Source organism: Eschscholzia californica, unplaced genomic scaffold (assembly GCF_041429995.1).
Source record: "Eschscholzia californica isolate CP2 unplaced genomic scaffold, dmEscCali1.0.p SCAF_1, whole genome shotgun sequence".
NCBI classification, from domain to species: Eukaryota; Viridiplantae; Streptophyta; class Magnoliopsida; order Ranunculales; family Papaveraceae; genus Eschscholzia; species Eschscholzia californica.
In genome coordinates this window covers 75247772-75262874 of record NW_028238198.1, presented here as the reverse complement: position 1 = coordinate 75262874, position 15103 = coordinate 75247772, and the positions used below count along the sequence as shown (strand labels likewise).

The following is a 15103-nucleotide window of genomic DNA, read 5'->3' as shown; positions in this document are numbered from 1 at the left end:
GTTCTATTTTCCGGGGACACAGTACGAGAAGTCAAGCAGTTCGAACTCTACCGGATGAATTAGATCAATCAAAACAGGCGGAAGACGGTACTAAATCACTAACAGAAAATCCTTATAAAAAACCTCCACCAGTTAAGTGTTATCGTTGTTTTGAAACAGGCCACTATTCTAATGCTTGTCCCTCTCGCGGTAAAGCAAATATGGTAGAAAAGAAATCAGATTCAGATACAGATGAAGATCAATTGGAACGAATTAACACTATTCCCGACAACGGTGATCGGGTTATGTTACTCACTCGGCGAGTTCTTTTCACACCTTTCAAGAGGAATTTATCCCAACGAAAGAATTTGTTCGTTACACGGGGAACAGTACTGAATAAAGTGTGTACGATTGTGATTGACAATGGTTGTGTAGAGAATTTAATTTCTACAAAACTGGTCAATTTCTTGGGTATTACTACAATGATTAAATCAAACCCGTATAAAACCGCTTGGATTCAGTCGGGTACTACTACACGAGTTGATCACATGTGTACTATTAATCTTTCTATTGGTTCTTCTTATGTGTCTACAGTTAATTGTGATGTCACCGATATGGATTTATGCCACATCATATTAGGACGACCATGGCAATCTGATGTTGATGCCACTTACCGTGGTCGTTTGAATGTTTATGAATTTCCATGGAAGAAGAAGATTGTGACGTTATTGCCAATTGAAGATGGTTCGGAAGAACTACATTCTCTTCACAAACGGTTCGGGACGAACCTCTTGAGGGAAGGGGATGCTGATGCAGGGGCACCCGGCGTGGAGACTATTTCCATGACCGGACCCGGTCATGGACCAACCGGCCAGAGAGAGTAGATTTAGGAAGTCCTAATTTTAGTATGATTATTATTTAATTTAGGTTTAGGAATTATACTATTTTAATATTTCCAATAATTGGAAAGGTCCAGATTTAAGTCCAAGTTATTTAGGCAGTTGCAGTATTTAATTATTTAGGAAGTCTAATTCAAGTCTATCTAGGAAAGTCCAGAATCCTATAAAAGGATATCTAGTTTGTCTATTATTCTCAGATTGAGAGAAAACCCCCATTGAAGTTTTAATCAAGTTTATTATTTAGAGTTATTTGATCTTTATTTTCATCGTTCTTACTTAATTATTCATCTCTTTTAATTCCGCTGCGTTTCTACATCAATTGGTTAATCAGTAATTAGAGAAGTTAGTTTAGTAGTTGGTTAAAAGAGTAGTTAGAGAATTCTGTTATGATTAACAAACATAACAACCATTAGCAAGAGTTAGTTATGTTTGTTAATCACTCTCTCTCTCTATAACTAACTATCTGTTTCTTTCTCTCTAGATGATATAAATAAGATCATCATCATTGTAATTTCTTTATTGAGAAAAAATCAATAAAGTGATAAAGTTCTATCAAGGTCTAAACCTAAGTTTTCATGTAGAGCTCTATAATGCTCTATAATTGAGAAAAACATTGTTCCGTTTCCGACATATATATATATAGTGTCTATGAGTTCTGAAGTTGAAGAGGATTCTGAGAGCTCAATGTTCTAAGCAACTCGAAAAGGCCAACACGACCACACAGGAGTAGATGTTTCAGAGTTAATAAAACCTCTTAATATGTCTCAAATGAACAATCTTATTTGGAAACATGAAAATGAATTCCAAAGCACATGAGCAATCAAGACAGTTGTCCTAAAGAACAAACGACTCACTTAAAGAACTTCTATCGAAATTTAACAGTGCCGATGGATAGTTTTCTACAGGGTAAGTCAATACCTGACTGCCAAATTAGCCCTGGGAAGCTAGCTTTCTTATTAAAACTAATGGTCGTAGTATTACAGGCTATCTACTAGAGATCGTTATGTGGCAAAACGGACTGGATATTTTTTTTATGTGGGGTGACACTTCAGTCAAAGTAAATAACAAGGTCATACACTATATAAATTTATCATGTCCCATACAGTTGAACAAATTGTTGATTGGTCAACAGTTGGTAGCCCAAGTGGTTCCAAGGTGTTGACATAAACTCCAGAAATTCCTGGAGGTCCCAGATTCGAATCCCAGAGAAGGTGGAATCTTTGATTATTTGAATTGGGGTTATTAGAGTGTAAATAATGTTGTTGGGCTTTAGGCCATGTCTTGTTGGGCTATAGGTCCGGTTCTGTTAGTGTTTCAGTGGGTGGTTATCGAGCTTATCACATCTATGATGTATCAAGTGCCAAATGTAACGACATATGTAGATCGTAGTCGACTTCCAAAAAAAAAAAAAAAACAAAACAAACAAACAAACAAATTGTTGATTGCTTTTATCAATACCTTTTTCCTGAATCAAAAACCAAAATACATTAAAAATAATATTGACAAACACCAATCATTAACAAAAAATATATAAGATTATTTTGGACTAATGTATAAGAAATTATTAATTACGACATTTTACAACTTAGAGAGAGTTAGAGAAAAACAAGAGAGAGTTAGAGAGAGAGAGAGAGAGAGTTAGAGAGAGAGAGAGAGAGAGAGAGAGAGAAAAACATAAGAGAGAAGAAAAAAATATACCTGCTTTAAAGAATTAGGGTTTTAAGTTAATATATGATGGTAAAGTAGGAAGTTAATTTTAAGTAAAGTGTCTTTTGGCAACACTAAAATAAGTTACTTTATTGCTTATTTAATAGAAAAGTAAAAAAGTTAGTTTGGTAACGTGAAAATTTCCAACTTAAGTTAAAATTTGACTTTCTTTTAAAGTTCACTAGGTTTCCGCCGCGTTCGTAGGACACGACAGATCTCTTTTGCTAACGCTGTAACCATCTGTAATTCGCAAATTAACAACCATTGTAGTAATATTCATACATTAGATTTCAAAATTAATAAAGCAGATAGAGTTGCAGAGAAGAGAGGAAAGAGAGTGAAATATAACCATATTTAGTGGAGCAAAATATGTGTGCGGGTGTGGGTAAGTGATTTATGTAGTTTAGAGATATTGTAACCGATTTCCTCCCCCACTAATTTTTCTTATTTCTACGATAATATCTAATACAAATGAGGGTATAAAAGTCCAGTAGTAGTTTCAAGAAGTTAGAAATTAATTGTTGCCACTAATACCCTCCCCTTTTGAGTCGATTTACATAAAAAGAGTTTATACCAGCCGCCAGATGTGATCCTTATGAAACTGTCAATAAAAATGGACGGCTAGACTTATACCTCATGTATCCGACTGAGTTGTTCTATTATACTCCCTCCGTCCCAAATTAAGAGTCTCATATTGGGAGTCCAACTTATTTTCATTTTCTTCTTCCATGTTTGCCCTTATTTATTTCATAACTTTTCTTGAAGTAATTCAAAGATCACAATTTTCATTCCAAAAGAGTGAATTTGTTCATTGAAAAAAAAAAAGTTTTTGTATTGGAAATAATCAAAATGTCTTAATTAGCTTAACTAATGAACTATATATTGGAAACATATAAGAAAGGGTATCTATGGAAAAGTAAGAGATTTTATGTGATATTTAAGGAAGACTCTTAATTTGGGACATCTAAAAAAGGAATAATGGACTCTTAATTTGAGACGGAGGGAGTAATAGATATTTTTAACTTTTGACTTTTTTTTTTCTCGGACAAGCTAAAAGGCACTCTCAAGACTAAACGAGCTCACATTTGGGTCGTAGGGGCACGTGCCCCCACGACCCCTATGTGGGCTCGCTCATGTGGAAAAGGAAATGTGTCCAACAGAAACCTATTTCTTCTAAATTCGCAGAAGTGATTCAGTGGGAATAACAGAAAAATATATTAACATATTGTTTACGCACAAAAACTAGTTGATGACAACATACTCAAATAATAGAACCAACCCATTTCTCAAGATGCTGCCAATTTTCACCGAAATCAAGGCTATCAATGCACGGAAATCAAGTGCTTGTAGAAACCAATTTATATCTAGTGACAGTTCGATCGTTTCGTTGTTAGTATTTCATCCCTAGACGCTGATGACTTGTAGAAGGAACGAGGGCAAATGTTAGATTATGAAGGGTCTAACCATCTCTGTCCATTCATATGGGTAAAATCACCATTAGACGTGTGATATACATATGTAGGAAGTTCAAGTTAAACGCGTTGTAAAAGACTACTCAAAAAAAGAATATGATGACATACCTGGTGAGTGGTGAAGGTGACAAAGAGACGGCTCCTGCGCATCTTCATCCTCTTGCTGATTTTTTCTCTTACAGTTGTATCATCCATTTTCTAGTTATTAATTGAGACATCGTTAGTTAGAGCATTAAAATTTTTATCGCAAGTTGACGTATCATGATATTGATTTATTTGATTTTTGTTTTCCATTTTCATCTTCCTCAGATTACATTTGATGTCCACACGAAAATTATTTGAATCCTCTCAAACTCAACCGATGAGTTCGTTAGAACTCACTTATTTGACGTCAATTTTCGTTTGTTAGTTGTTAATTTTTTATAAAACTAATTGAGTTAAACGGTTTTTCGTGAATAACCCAAAGTGGTGATAAATTCAATAATTATGAGAAGTTGATAGTCTAGTACAACTTAATTTAGTCTTGTGGATGATTTGAACTAAAGGTACTTGACAGAGGTATTTTGTGGTGAAGTCAAGTTATAAGGGGCATTCTATAATGTGGTGAAAATTAGGGACCGGAATGGTAAGTCGAGTTGTGTATGAAATCTTTACAATCCGGGGTAGGGGCACCACGTGATATGTTGCAACATTTATTTTTATTTTTTTGTAGTGGCCAATACGTGGACAACTGTTTTTTTTTTTTTTTTTATATTGACAACTATTTTCGGGGCGGTGCGAGTCAATTATGCTTGACTTATTTGACTTTGATTTAATAAGGGGACAACTCCATAAAGTCTTAAATACTACTAACACTTACTAACTTGTGGACCATTAACAAAATAATAGTTCAAAATTGAAAATCTAAGTTGTCTTCTTCTTCATACTCTTCTTCATCATCTTCTTCTTCTACTGTTTGAAGAAAATCGTGCTAGTTCTAAGTTTTAGAATAGGTTTGACTTAGTCTCTATGGATTGACCCCGGTCTTACCGGGTTATTACTTGACGCCCGCATACTTGCGGGTGGAGACCTTTTAATGTAACCTTTTAGGTCCATTAAATTTGCTAATTTTAACTCAAGTATATAAGTAAGGTCCATCAAGTTTGCTAATTGTAGTAAGGTAAATGATTATATATAGTAGTTTGCTATTTATTTTTATTTTTTTTCAAAATTGACTACGATCTACGATAGTCTCTCAATTGGCATTGATACATCAAAGATGTGATAAGCACGAAATTGCCGAATTCAAACTCTTACAAAGAACGGGCCTATAGCCCAACTAAATTATGGGTTAAAGTCCAACAACATTATTATACCTTAATAACCCAAGTTCAATAAACCATGGAAACCACCTCCTCTGGGAATCGAACCCGGGACCTCCAGGATTTTAGAGTTCGCTAATTTTAACTCAGGTAAAAATCGGATAACCAAACCTTTTCTTAGGATGACATAGTGGCGCAAAACTTGATTTTATTTCATTTGCATTTATTTATCAAACAAGTAAGTTGTATTACTTTTTTCTTTTAATTATATGGTTCAACATCAAGCTTTGCCAAGAACACTACAATTCGTTGAAAAAAAATCAAGAGTTTGCCGAGAACAGCAAAAATCCTCATCCAAGTAGGAACTGAGAACAAAAAACCGGAAAGAATTAGTCACAATTATCAAGGAGTTTCAATCTTGGGGCCCGTGGGTTATGGGCCACCAGAGTTCCGCTGTGCCACTTTGATACTTTATATCTTTGTCATCACTGGGAGCTTTGTTAAATATCCAGTTTCAAGTTCTACAATTATGATCAAAGATAGGCGTTGGCATCGACTAGATAGACTTTTACTATGAACATGACTCATAAGCAACTGTGACCTTCAAAGATTTAAAATTAAAGCCACAACTTTTGCCAACAATATAGGGAATCAAATTCTTAACGGTTTTAGCACCCCTAGAAAGAAAAGTCCTTGATATTACATCAAATTGTTGTACCATAATTATAAATTATTATCGCATACAGTTTCTTCCAACATTTCATGTTCGTATTTTACAACACTGTAACTGTAACTGCTTAACACTAGATCGAACATCCGTATTTCTGTCAATTTTAAATCTAAATGATGACAATAAGAAGCTTTTAAATATTCACAATCTATTAGGTATAGCATTATATAATCAAATGTCATGAAAAAACAATTGTGAAACAACCTCTCCGTTACAAGATCATCTTTCCATGGAAATGGTTAGGAATGCTTTGGAAATGGTTAGGAATGCTTTGAGCATGAGTAGCGAGGCAAGTAATGCAAATGTATATGTTGCTCTCCGCTCCGCACTTAGTTTACTTTACCAATTTAACCATGTAATTTTCCCAATCAGGATTACCATCTTGGATTATGGAAAGAGATTTATGGTGTGTTTGGTTACAGGATTCCTAAGTAGGATTCCTATCAAAAGTGGGATTTGGTAGGATTCATGAATTCTTGGTCTGTTTGGCTACCAAGAATCCTAGGACTCTTGAATCCTAAGGATTTCTAATTCCAAAATTTGTATTGGACCAAAATCCCACCCTACCTCCTAGGATTTGCTAGGATTTTGGATTAATGAACCTAAATTTCAAACTTAAAATCAACAAAAAAAATATTTCCTTCTACAAAATCATTATTTTTTTCAAAATCATTATTTTTTTCAAAAATCATATTCTTTCTAAAGACGTTTAAAAATACTCAAATAATAATAAATCATAGGATTCTTAGTTGCCAAACAAGCCAAAAAATATTACTAGGATTCATGAATCCGTGGAATCATGAATTCCAAGGACTCATGAATCCGCGGATTCATGATTCCGCCATCCAAACACACCATTAGTATTTTTGGATTATTTTTTTTCAACTTTTTGTTGGAAATTTGGATTTATCAGTAATTAGAAAATGTAAGAATGGATTCAAAACTAATTTTAAGTGCTTAGTTGTGTTCTTTTCTAAATTGAATTATTCTGAGTTCAAAATTTTCTTACTAATAGTCATATATTTTGATACAATAGTTTTTTAAAAACTATTCATAAAGTGTCCTTTTATTTTCTATTAATAAGTGTTTTTCTGAAATTAAAATTAAATCATCTTGTTATGTAGAAAAATTTTGGCTAGTGTAAAGAGATGGCAGGACGAATTCTTATCCCAAGTTGGTATCGTGATGTTGATTTTTTTTTCCATTTTAATTGACCACGCTGAGGTTCATGTCTCCTTAGAGATCAAGGATACAGATGTACAATCCTACAGAACAAATCCTGTTCAAATACGGTCATGTCATCTACTTGGATTAGTGGGCTTAGTAGGCAAGGAGTCTCTTTCAATATAAGTGATGTGGGATTAATGTTGTTTAATCCCACATCACTCCACAATTATCAGAGACCATCACTCCACAATTATTAGAGGCAAGTTTCGATCTTGGGACTGTGGGTTATGTGTCCTCCAACTGCCCCACTATGATACTTTATGTCTTAAAGCAACCGTTTGAATTATTTACAAATATTAAGACATCTTCAAGTTGTACAATTATGATCAAAGATTTGTTTTGCAACTGTTAGGTCGCTTTTCCTAAGAACTGTGACACTCAAGAATTTAAAATTAAAGCCACAAATTATGGCACCACCATCACAAATCCATGCTCCTACAAATACATGTCATTTCAAAACATTCCGTTCCTCACATGAGTGCTAAACAACAAGCTACTTAGGAAGTAAGCTCAGGTGGAGCATTTGTGCGTTTATACCGCTGAACCGAAGTTCCAGCACTTGTCTAACAAATCTAGCAAAACTATAAAAATCATTCTCTTTTACCAATTCTACAGACATATAAAATGCATAAGAACAACATGAACCTTTTCTTTTGATATCCTACAATTAGATTTTAAAACTTACGTTTCAACACTCTACTCAGATACTCACCCTTTGAACTCTTGAAAACAAAGCAACGATAAAATTTCAAGAACAAATTAGAACTATTTTGAAAAGATTATTTCGGCAATCATAATACACCGGAAGGTAATTTGGAGATAATGATAAAATGAAGAATGGGAAGGTTTTGGGTTGTTTAACAAATATGGGATAAAGAAGAGAAAATTTGAAGTGCTTCTAATGACACTATTATACAAATTGGAATTAGTTCTAGACTTCTAGTATTTCTAATATTATTTACGGATATGGCAATGGAGATCAGTATCACCAACTTAAGTTAGTTGGATAGTTGAGGAAGTTGAATATCATAGAGAAGTTGTTTAAGATTGAACATGGCAAAAGGGAAGGTGAAATTATATTATCGTAACATTTATATAATAGGTGCAGTGAAGTCTCAACAACAAAGGGCATTTGGTCTAGTGGTATGATTCTCGCTTTGGGTGCGAGAGGTCCCGAGTTCGATTCTCGGAATGCCCCAACTTTTATTTTATTTTTGCTTTTCTTTATTACAATTTTCTTCTTTTGCCAGCACTCACTAACTTAAGTTGCGATTAGCTGATTATTAGGGATGTACTCGTTGTTGGCAATTTTCAAATTCAGAAGTGGCCAGTGATTTGTCGTGGTCAAACAGGGAGGATGAATGGGTGTCATGCCCATCTAATTAAATTGGATACATTCCATGGGAGTAGATATCTCCACGTCCTTTCATTTATTATAAATAAAGTGACCATCAACCCTTCATTTGGATCCAACGAAATTCTGTGTCATTCTCCTGCTCTCACATTCTAGCATTTGTTATTAACAGAGTCATTTGGTTTTCATATTATCAAGTTATTTGGAATTTTGGAGTTTTTTTTTTTATTTGGCATTATCAGTTGATCAATTTCCAGAGTGTTCTTGATCTTGGCCAAAGCGTGCATACTTTGAACCGAGATAGTTGTAAAGACTTCATCGTATCCTGAAGACAAAATTCCATACCCGTTGTGTACTCGTGGTTTTACCAGAAGGGGGCGAATTTCTGTCTAAAAGAATCGATATAATCGAGCTTTGAAGTTTCGTGTACAACATCTAATATCTTTTTGTTTTCCATTTCAAATTAGTAGTAACAAAATTTTTTCAACAATTTTTAGACAGAAAATCTTGCTTAGTTTTGAAATGGAAGCATCAACATCATTGACTCAATCTCTTCGCGTTATGAATCAAGACTACACACGTCTTGAAAGTTTCAATGGAGAAAATTTTACTAGGTGGCAAGAAAAACTACGGTTCTTTCTGACTTCAATCAAATTATTTTATATAATAGAATGGGTTCTTGACAAAATTCCTGATGAGACTCCTGAAGACTCTTCTGAATAACGGGAAAAATGAAGGAAGCGAAAGGAAGACGATTTTCTTTGTCGTGGTCATATTCTGAATGCCTTGTCTACTTCTATCTACAATGCTCATCGTTCAATTGATTCTGCCAAAGCATTATGGGAAGCACTGGACAACAAATACCGCATTGAAGAGACAAGTAATCAAAAAATTTTAATTGGTAATTTTATGGATTTTAAGATGGTTAACAATAAGTCTGTTATGCTTCAAGTTAATGAATTTTTACTTATTGTTAGCAATCTTAAAAATGCTGGAATTTCTCTTATGGATGCTTTTCTGGTGGGGGTTATCATTTCTAGACTACCCCCATCTTGGAGCGACTATAAGAAAAAACTCAAGCATGACGAAGAAAATTATTCGTTAGATTCTCTACAACGTCACCTTCGTATTGAAGAAGATTCTCGTATTCGAGAATTAAAAGAGACCCAAACTGATTATCAACCTAAGGCTAATGTGGTTGAAGAAGGGAAATCTGAGAAAGATTCTCTAAAGCCTAGGAAGGATAAAAAGTTTAAGAAACAAACTCCAAAGGACAAGAAGAAGGTAATTTGTTACTATTGTAACAAACCCGGCCATTATGCTCGTGATTGTCGCTCAAGAAAGAAAAATCTTAAAGGACAAGCAAACATGGTCGAAGAAAAATTTATAGCCACAGTTTCTGAAGCCAATACAATAGATGTCGACAGTGGTTGGTGGTACGACACAGGAGCTACTATCCATGTCTGTAATGACCGTAATCTTTTCAAGACTTACGAAGTTGGCGGTGACGGAACCGATATTAAAGGAGCCAATAATATCCGTTCTAAAGTCATGGGATTAGGAACTGTGGAACTCTTCTTTACATCTGGAAAGACTCTAACTCTTCAAAATGTTCATCATGTGCCCGATGTGACTAAGAATCTTGTATCGGGAGACCGTCTTAATAAGAAGGGGTTTAAGATGGTGTATGAGTCTGATAAATTTGTATTGTCCAAAAGGGGCACGTTTGTTGGTCAAGGGTACTCTTGTAACGGAATGATTAAGTTGAATCTAATAAATAATACTTCTTCGGTTTACATTGTTGATTCTGTTAATTTATGGCATGGTAGATTAGGTCATGTTAATTATGGTTCTCTTAGAAATATGGAAAAATTAGGCTTAATTTCTAATTGTGATTTTAATTCTACTAGTAAATGCCATGTTTGTGTTCAAGCTAAAATATTTAGAAAATCTCATAAGTCTATTGTTAGGAATTCCAATTTGTTAGACATAATTCATAGTGATGTGGGTGATTTGAAAAATCACATAACTAGAGGTGGCAACAAATATTATGTAACTTTCATTGACGATTGTTCTAGATATACTTACGTATATCTAATGAAAAGTAAAGATGAGGTCTTTGAAAAATTCATAATATTTAAAGCGGAAGTTGAAAATCAACTTGATCTTAAGATTAAAGTTTTAAGATCTGACAGAGGTGGTGAATACTATCCAAATGAATTTATTAAATTCTGTCAAACACATGGAATTGTTCACCAAGTCACTGCACCTTACACTCCTCAGCAAAATGGTATTGCAGAGAGGAAAAATAGGACTATGATTGAGATGGTCAATGCAATGTTAATTAGTTCTGACTTACCGTTATCTTTATGGGGTGCTGCATTATTATCAGCATGTTATATTTTGAATAGGATTCCCTTAAAGAATAAAAATGTGACTCCCTTTGAACTCTGGTTTAAAAGAAAACCTAATTTTAGTAGATTAAAAGTTTGGGGCTGCCTTGCATATGTTAGGAAACCAGACCCTAAGAGACCAAAATTAAGTGTTAGAGCCTACAAGTGTGTTTTTATAGGTTATTCGCATAATAGTGTGACATATCGATTCTTAAATCTAGACACTTTTGAAATTATAGAATCTGTAGACGTAGAATTTTTTGAGAACTTGACAAGATCTAGTGCTAATAATCATAATTTAGTAGATCCCATAAATTTGTCTAATTCTGAGTCTACCACTGTTGTCACTAATATGAATGAACATCCAAAGTCTCGTGAACCTCCTGAATTAGAACCAAGGAGAGGTAAGAGGGGCTAGAACTGAACGTTCATTTGGTCCTGACTTCATCACTTATCTCATAGAAGGTGATAGAAGTGAAGTAACAGACGTTACAAAGTTTGTTTTGAATATTGATAATGATCCGATTAGCTTTTCTGAAGCTATGAATTCGAGAGATTCTAGTTTCTGGAAAGAAGCTATAAATGATGAAATGAATTCTATCTTATCAAACCAAACTTGGGTATTGTCTGATTTACCTCCTGGGGCTAAACCTATAGGATGTAGATGGATATTTAAGAAGAAGTTAAATCCTGATGGTTCCATAAATAAGTTTAAAGCAAGATTAGTTGCTAAAGGCTTTAAACAGAGGCATGGTATTGATTATTTTGATACTTATGCACCAGTGACACGTATCTCCTCAATTCGTGTGTTGATTGTCCTTGCCTCAGTTCACCATTTAGTTATTCATCAAATGAATGTGAAAACAACATTTCTAAATGGTGACTTAGAGGAGGAAGTTTATATGGAACAACCTGAAGGATTTATTTCTCCAGGCCAAGAAAAGAAAGTTTGCAAGTTGGTAAAATCTCTTTATGGTCTGAAGCAAGCGCCTAAGCAGTGGCATGAAAAGTTTGATCATATTGTCCGATCAAATGGGTTTGTCGTTAATGATGCAGATAAATGTATTTACTGTAAAGTAAATAAGTCTAGTTGTGTACTTATCTGTTTGTATGTTGACGATATGCTCATTTTTGGATCTGATCTATCTTCTGTCGAAGAAACAAAGAAATTTTTATCATCAAAGTTTGATATGAAGGATCTTGGGGTGGCTGATGTTATCTTAGGAATTAAAATTCTAAGAAAGGATAATGTATGGCTTTAAGTCAAACACATTACATCGAGAAAATTCTGAAAAGGTATGATCACTTCGATCATAAACCAGCTCCAACTCCAATGGACCCCAGTATTAAATTACTGAAGAATACTGGTCGTGCCCAAGGTCAACTTGAGTATGCTAGTGTTATAGGTAGTCTGATGTATGCGATGCACTGCACTAGACCTGACATAGCCTACGCTGTCAGTGTACTGTGTCGATTTACGAGTAATCCAGGACCAGAGCATTGGAAAGCTATTTCTAGAGTGCTAAGTTACCTGAAGGGAACCATAGATTATGGTTTACATTTTAAAGGAGACCCCGCTATATTAGAAGGATATAGCGATGCCAGTTGGAATAGTATTGAGACAAAGTCAAAATCTACCACTGGATGGATTTTCACTTTAGGTGGTGCTGCTGTGTCTTGGGGATCCAAGAAGCAGACCATAATTTCTGATTCAACTATGTTATCAGAATTAATTGCATTAGCAGATGCAAGCAAGGAAGCGGAATGGCTTAGAAATTTGCTAGAAGAAATCCTTATATGGAAGAAGCCATCTCCACCGGTCATGATAAATTGTGACAATCAGGCAACACTTTATAACGTTGCAAATAAGACCTACAATGGCAAGTCGAGACATGTGAGTCTCAGACATCAATTTGTGAGACAATTACTCAAGAGAGGAGTAATTACAGTCGACTATGTAGAAACAAAGAAAAACTTAGCGGACCCATTAACTAAAGGACTTCCTAAAGTAATGGTCTCGGTTAAGAATAAGGAAATGGGACTCAGGTCTGTGAATGAAGGTTGATCGCCTTTAACGGAAACCCAACTTATGTCTTGAAATAGATAGGCAAAGTTCAACGGGTACCAACAAGTTAAAGCTTTCGCGATTATGAAATACTAGCAAATTTATATTCTCCCATTTCTGAGCTAGTATTGGTTTTCTGCAAGACAAAGGATGGATGATAAATCCTTAATAAGTCCTAATCTTTAAGTGGTGCCTCGCGGAAACACCTCAAGTGGACTTACCTAAATGAGTGTGGAGATTAGGCCGTCTCCTAAGAAAATAAGACCGTTTTCCGAAGAAGACTCATGAAAGGGATATTGCACATGGCCATTAATGTGCGGAGTATGAACACTCTGATTCACCGAAACAAGTATGTGCGATGGCTCCGGTTTCATCACTAAAGGATTCTTGGTTCAAGATACGTTCACCATAGCATTCTGATAAAGCTTTGAGTTGTTTGCACTAAGTGAAGGTTCAAATCCACAAGATACCTATCATGTATGTACAAGTTTCTACGATAATGCCAAAAGAAATTTGTTTTTATTCCAATGTCAGTTTCATTTGATTTTGTCTTCAATATCTTGTCTTGTTGTGTCTTTTAAATTTTTGAAAATGGTGGGGGATTGTTGGCAATTTTCAAATTCAAAAGTGGCCAGTGATTTGTCGTGGTCAAACAGGGAGGATGAATGGGTGTCATGCCCATCTAATTAAATTGGATACATCCCATGGGAGTAGATATCTCCACATCCTTTCATTTATTATAAATAAAGTGACCATCAACCCTTCATTTGGATCCAACGAAATTCTGTGTCATTCTCCTGCTCTCACATTCTAGCATTTGTTATTAACAGAGTCATTTGGTTTTCATATTATCAAGTTATTTGGAATTTTGGAGTTTTTTTTTTTATTTGGCAATTATCAGTTGATCAATTTCCAGAGTGTTCTTGATCTTGGCCAAAGCGTGCATACTTTGAACCGAGATAGTTGTAAAGACTTCATCGTATCCTGAAGGCAAAATTCCATACCCGTTGTGTACTCGTGGTTTTACCAGAAGGGGGCGAATTTCTGTCTAAAAGAATCGATATAATCGAGCTTTGAAGTTTCGTGTACAACATCTAATATCTTTTTGTTTTCCATTTCAAATTAGTAGTAACAAAATTTTTTCAACACTCGTGTACCTACAATTATAAAAGAATGACCTTATTTCTTCTCTTTCACCTGCATTGTCCAACATTTTTGGCGGGTTCGAATGGACAGCGGGCAACCTGATTTTGTCAAGTGCTTGCCCGTTTTGTTCAACAGTCCAAGCAGACAAATTTAATATGTATCCATTCCGCCTAGATCGGAAATGTATGTGTCTGCGGACTGCTCGTCTGGTCTATTTCCATCTCTACATACAAGCCACCAACATGACTACCAACTACTTATTAATCCTTTCTGGTTGTTTCTCCTAATAAACTTAAAAATAATCTTCTACTTTATTAAACAAAAAAACAACTATATTTCTCGTATAATACGCGAAAAGTATGGAGATACTTCTGTGTGCTTAAATCTCAAGTGGACATTCACCCAGGCCCAGAGCCGTGTTTGAGGGGGGGCGGGCAGGGCGTCCGCCCTGGGCCCCCACCTCAAAAGGGCCCATTTTCTATAAAAGGACCCACAACTAAGTTATATACCTTACAATACCAACTTCGTCATCTACCCACTATTAGCTCTATGGGAAGGGAGCTGGTTATCCATGTAGTTGACGCGGGTTCGAGTCCTGAGGGCCACATTTTGAAGAAATTTTTGGTGAGAATACAATTGCTAAGTCTATCTTTATTTTTGCTCCACTACACTTTCTCTTAACCATTTTGTTATTTTAGGCGTATTTCGTTAATTTTAAAGTATTTTTTTTAAGAAATAGAAAGCTAAGTGTTTTTTTTCCACAAAAAAAACTAATAATACATAAATACACATGTGAATCATTAATGATTTTCATCATCTTACATTTTGTT

General features: G+C 34.9%; 1 non-coding gene and 1 pseudogene across 1 annotated transcript; both read left to right on the top strand.

The window, feature by feature from the left end:
* The first annotated feature begins 8441 nt into the window (after positions 1-8441).
* On the top strand, positions 8442-8513 carry TRNAP-UGG (transfer RNA proline (anticodon UGG)). Its single transcript has one exon. It is a non-coding gene; the product is annotated as a tRNA-Pro (tRNA).
* Positions 8514-12395: 3882 nt separating this feature from the next.
* On the top strand, positions 12396-13127 carry LOC147569152 (secreted RxLR effector protein 161 pseudogene; annotated as a pseudogene).
* Positions 13128-15103: the final 1976 nt, after the last annotated feature.